A 6,170-nucleotide genomic window follows, 5' to 3' on the forward strand; every position below is an offset into this window, starting at 1 on the left:
ACACACACACGCACGCACACAAAGGTGAGACTTTCTGAGAGGGCAAAGCGAAGTTCTCCTTACTCAGCGTGCTGGCAGGGGTCAGAGGTCAAACACCAAAGGCTCAGATGTAGAGGTTGAGAGTAGAAGATGGAGAGGCCATTGACCAGCGTGGACCTGGTTCACACGCCTGACCACCTCCAGCTGGATCTCAGACATATCTAAAAATACCTCACATGGGACACAATCTGTATACATTTATATCTGTGTCAAATTATATATCAAATTGAATTTTAGAAAGAAAATCTTACCTTGACCTTTTTATTGTAAATATTCGACAGCAAGTGGAGAAAGGAGGGATGAATGAGGATGTACAAACACACACGCAATCACTTACACACGTATACACACACACACACGTACACACACACACACACACACACACACACACACACACACACTCATTCGTACATATACACAGAAGATGCAGTGGCTGCAGGATTTAACCCATGGTGTGGCACCACCTAGTGTATTAGGACAAAGCTACATTTGCAGAATATGTGATTTAATTAAATAGTTTTTAAAAGGGTTTTTTTGTTTATCTAGTTTTTATACTGTATTATTTCTTAACATGTTATATTCACGGGTGGTTACATACCTTGTGCTATGTTCTTTTAACTGATTGTATCCTATCTACAGCACTTTGGCACGGCCATGGCTGTTTATAAAGTGCTATATAAATAAAGCTGAGTTGATTGGAGTTGAGATGTGATTATGTATCCATTAAACCAGATAAAAGGTCACATGCTGGGGTAAAAGCCAAGGAATAAAAATACGCTTTAAGATGATTTTTTTTTATTGGTACATTGCTGTACTTGTTTAATATTAGAAATAATGGAACTAGTTGTGCTGAAGCATTGTGTTCATATTTATATTAAGAATAAAATGTTTAATTAAACTATTATTAAATAATTATATCAAGTTAATTTAATGAAAGCAGGTTTAATCTGTGGAATCAGGCACAGTGTGTTCACTTTAAGAGTAATAAAGGTTGAATGTGACTCTAATCCTCATTAGCATCGTCACGTATGAATGGAGACGCGGGCCTGTGGTCACAGTGCACTGAGCTATATTGGGAAGATCTCTGTTTACGTGGAGACCAAAGACCTATTACTCCTCTGCATCCGATTACATGAATAGCAATTACATGAATGACTCCCCGGAGGTCACGCTATATCCCGAGACTGATCCAGGAAGCAGGTCTACACAGACAGATGAAGTGTTGCTGTAGGCAACAAGAGTGTGAAAAACGAGCTCTGGGTCTTTTACAAAACATTTCTCAGCCAGTAACATCGCAGAGTCGGATTAGCGGTATTAGTCTTTCTGAGCGAATCGTGGTCCACATGTAATTGTTTAATTGTTTATTCAACGGTTTCTGACGTGGTTGGGGTGGCGAGGCTTGGCGTCTACACTGGCAGCTGCCACCAGTGTGCTGATACCCCTGAGGACAGGGCAGAGGGGAATGATGAAATGGAAGAGAAGTGAGGGAGGAGAGGGTGGGGTGCGTGGAGAGGGGCAGGAGAGGGCAGTAGAATGTCTAAGGGAATGGGTTATGTGACCTTCACTGGCAGTATCTCTGAAGAGTTGTTAAAAGCATGAATCACACCAGTGATGTAAACGTCAACATAGAGACTCAGTCATACTGCCAGCGCCCTCTACAGGACACTTTCTGTAACTGAACACTGTGTTGTGAAGGTGAAGTGTGGCTTTTGAGTAGCGGTGAGGCTGCAGTGCCTTTATTTTACATTTCAGCACCTGCTCTTATTGAAGTACAAACACACAGATGAATGTCATTAATGAATTTGTAACATGAATTGAACTGGGTTAGTAAAACATCATACAGCATAATGTAAGACAGGTTACTATATTTCTGTACAATATATTTTCAAATGCGTGTGAACATGTGCACGTGTACATCTGCACACGTGTGCATACGAGTGTGCACGTGTACATCTGCAGTGCATGTGAGCGTGCACGTGTACATCTGCATACATGTGTGCATATGAGTGTGTGCGTTCGTACATTTGTGCATGTGAAAATGTGTGAGCATGTTGTGCATGTATGAGTATGGATGTGTGTGTGTGTGTGTGTGTGTGTGTGTGTGTGTGTGAGAGAGAGAGAGAGAGAGAGAGAGAGAGAGAGAGAGAGAGAGACATAAAGTCACACTAGTCTCAGCAGGACTCCATGTGTCTAATTCCCCAGAAGGCCGTGTCCTTCGTCCCGAGGCCCTGAGCACTGGTGTCCCTCTAGCCGCAGTGTCAGGGACACGTCCTCCATATGGTCAAACCGCTTCACAAACACAAGACACAGAATCCTTTACCCAGCTTCACTTCACTGCCTTCAGCTGAAAGTTCACTTACAGAAGGACAAGAAGCTTCACTGATAGTTCACTACACCTAAGAGAAGGACAGAGAAACAAAACCAAAGGGAGATGCTGTAAAGTCACAGGAAGATGGTGAAATAGAGAAGGATATGGCCATCAGTCTGCTGTTCTCTGAGCACTACATGTGAGCCATGCAAGCAGGTTGATACAATGTGAGTTCCTTCCCAGTGGTGGACAAAGTACACAAACCACTTACTTCAGTTGAAGTACAGATACCCAAGGAACAACTTTACTCCAGTACAAGTGCTCCCTTTAGTCTTAGTGTACAAGTCCTCCCTTTAGTCTTGGTATCAGGCAGGGTTCGAATTACGGGGGGGATTGGGGGGGTCAGACCCCCCCCCCCCCCCCCCCCCCGTTTAAGGCATCAACCCCCCTAAAGGGGCAAAACCAATAATTTGGGGGGGTCAAAACATTTAAATGTACTTCTCACATATAATGTTAAATACTACAAAAAAAATGCAGTGAAATTTACACCCCGAAAAAAACTTGACCCCCCCAATTATCATTGTATAATTCGCACCCTGGTATCAAGCACCCTAATTTGCAAAAGTTGATTTCAGGGAGGTTACCCCCCCCGGAGGTTAATCTGTTGAGCGGAGGGGGGGGGGGGGGGTGGCGGCGAATATAAGTAAGTTGTTGAGCGGAGAACAGGCCAATCAGAACCCCTCTCTCTCCTTCCCACTCGCGATTAGAGAAAAAAGTCTGTCGCCTGTGTGCGCGTTTGCGTGGGTCACTCGTTCTGAATTCCGGGAGATTATATGTGACTCGCGGGTATCAGGGAGACACTACCGAAATGCGGGAGAGTCCCGCAGCATCCGGGAGACTTGGGATGTCTGTGGTATACAAGTCCTCCCTTTAGTCTTGGTTTTGGCCTTCAAATGTACTTAAGTACTGAAAGTAAAGTCTCAGAAAGTAAATATTTAGCACCATTCTCTGCATGTAAAACCTGTCAAAATCAGTAGCGAACCGTGACCATTAAACCTGGGCCCGCTACATCCCCCCCCCCCCCCCCGAATTTTTTTTTTCCTCTCCTAATAAACTGCAATAAAGAATAAAGAAAAAACCGAGATGACAGTATAGCTTTAGAAACGCAATAAACAATAACATTTGTACTAGATAACTTGTTAAGCAAAATAAGTTTCCAAACAAAATAAGTTTTCATAGCTCCGTGGTTCTCGGAAGCGGAATATGTAAATAAGGATGTCAAAGGACTAAATTGAAACTAACTAGCGGTGGTGCTAACGACAGCTAGCATCGCCACAGCGGGCGGAAATTATCATACAGTTAAGCCCGCCCACTAAGAGGGAAGATATGATTGGTCAATTTTACTGTCATTTAAAAGTGGTATTGCGCTAAATTATAACTGCCAGGCCCTCTGTAAACGAACAGCGGGCATCACAGTGCTGATAGGGGGAGACACAGGCTCACAGGCTTCCACTTAACCCCTCACCTTCCAACACAGATTGAATAGACATGGGTGAATAATTTATTTGCTTACATTTTTGTAATTTTTTAGATGTCGATTGTAAAACTGTAAGTAGATAAAATAAAATTGGATAATTATATATATGTTTTAAGAATATTTTAGGCCCTCTGAGAGGGCGTAGAGGGCCCTGACGGTTCCCCACTGGTCAAAATAGAATGTGTTTTCTAACGTGAAGTGCTATGTTCGAATGGTTATTATTTTGAAAATATCCATTCATTTCGCTAGCTGGAAGCTTCTATGAACTATGGCAAAACACATAACTAGCTAGCTAGCTAGGTAACAACTAGCTACATGCGAGTGCGTTGCTAAGGCAGTTTTAGGTTGTGTACTAGCAGTAGCTTACTTAGGTAGGTAACTAACCATGTATTCAATGCTAATGACTTATTTTGATTTATCCTTAAAGAAAATGAGCACTCGGTCTTTGAAAATAGCTCAACTACGTGTTTCTTTAGATTGGATGGGGAAGAACAAATCTGATCTGACTGAGGTAGGCTCTTGAAATCGGAGTCATTTTTTTTTTCGACTACTTCAAAGAATTTCATTCAGATGAGGTCCTGGGTTACGTGTCGAGTTACAGTTTTTTGCCATTGTCATGTAGGGATTTGTTCTCCCTGAATGCAGTTGCATTGACACTGGACCGAACGCTGATTGGTGCGTGTGCTTCAGGCTTCCTTTGTTTTGGCGTTACTTTTTTTAATTAACACACACGCCTGAAGACAGATGTTACCCAAGTGCAGTCTAGCAAACACACACAGACCTGTCTGCTCAAAGAGGAAACTTTAATCACTGACCTTCATTAATCATTTAGGCAAATTCCAAATAAAACAGCAATCAATATCATCCTGCTCCTCGTGTATTTACTGTTTACTTTACTGACACATAGAGATGCCACAACAATTTGCTATAATGAATTATTAATGAGGGGTATTAAGTTCCATGTGGGCGTGGAGTGAAAGCCTGAGGTGATCGGACTGCGGGTATGTGCAGACGACGTGGCTCCACAGGACGTAAGGGCTTACAGGGACATCACCAGCCAACTCTCTACACAGCTCTACTGGGTAGATTTAACGGACAGTCTGCAAGGACACCACTCATGAAGACACCACTGGTGAGCAGCGGTCCAGAGTGGAACGAGCCCTTGAACATCTAATTTCTTCAAAAGTGAAAACATGTTTTTAAGCCTTGCTTTAAAAATCCACTTATTATTTTATACTTTTACACAGAATTCTAAGAAAATGTACATTTTCGTGAATTTCCCCAGTGATAATAGGAATATCTTTAACCTTGTAAAGTTTAACTACATAAGGATGTTTATACACTACAGATGTACCTTAGTATAGTATATAGCAGGGGTCGGCAACCTTTGAGACATGGATTGCATAGCGAATTTAAATTGTCAAGCCCGGGGGGTGCGGCGATGAGTTTTAATTGTTGAGCGGGGGGGGGGGGGGGGGTGAGGATTTTTAAAAAATCCTGGTGAGGACTTTTAATCGCGGCACCTGGAATTGACAGCACTAAAATTAAGTATTATATCGCGATCGTTCGCCAGGTAGCGATTTCGATTGGAGGACTGTGCCGGTCCAGCGTGTGGGCGGCACGGTGGTGTGGTGGTTAGCACTGTCGCCTCACAGCAAGGCGGTCAGGGTTCGATTCGGGCTGCTCTGTGTGGAGTTTGCATGTTCTCCCTGTGCCTGCGTGGGTTTCCTCAGGGTACTCCGGTTTCCTCCCGCAGTCCAAAGACATGCGTGTTAGGTTGATTGATCATGCTACATTGCCCGTAGGTGTGAGTGCGTGCGTGTGTGTTGGCCATGCGGTGGACTGGCGACCTGCCCATGGTGTACCCTGCCTTCGCCTGGAGATGTTGGGATTGGCTCCAGCCCCCCCGTGACCCCGACTAGCGGGATTAAGCGGTTCAGATAATGGATGGATGGATGGATGGTCCAGCGTGTCACGTGCCACTGATTATGCCTCAGCGTGCCAACGGTGGCACGCGTGCCATAGGTTGCCATAGGTTGCCGACCTATATGTCCCTGTATATAGTATATAGTCATGGCCTGGTGGTAGGGAACTGGTCTTGTGATCGGAGGGTCGTGGGTTCAATTCCCAGACCTGAGGCCATGACTGAGGTGCCCTTGAGCAAGACACCTAACCCCAATTGCTCCCCGGGCGCCGGGCTAGGGCTGCCCACTGCTCTGGGCACGTGTGATCCACAACCCCCTAGTAACCACTAGTGTGTGTGTGTGTGTGTGTTCTGACTGCACA

General features: G+C 44.4%; 1 long non-coding RNA gene across 1 annotated transcript in view; it reads left to right on the forward strand.

Annotated features, from left to right (window-relative positions):
• LOC143517724 (uncharacterized) overlaps positions 1-6,170 on the forward strand; it is a 137,023-nt gene that overhangs the window by 87,259 nt on the left and 43,594 nt on the right. The gene's annotated exons all lie outside the window — the stretch shown is intronic.

This window comes from Brachyhypopomus gauderio, chromosome 6 (assembly GCF_052324685.1).
Source record: "Brachyhypopomus gauderio isolate BG-103 chromosome 6, BGAUD_0.2, whole genome shotgun sequence".
Classification (NCBI taxonomy): domain Eukaryota; kingdom Metazoa; phylum Chordata; class Actinopteri; order Gymnotiformes; family Hypopomidae; genus Brachyhypopomus; species Brachyhypopomus gauderio.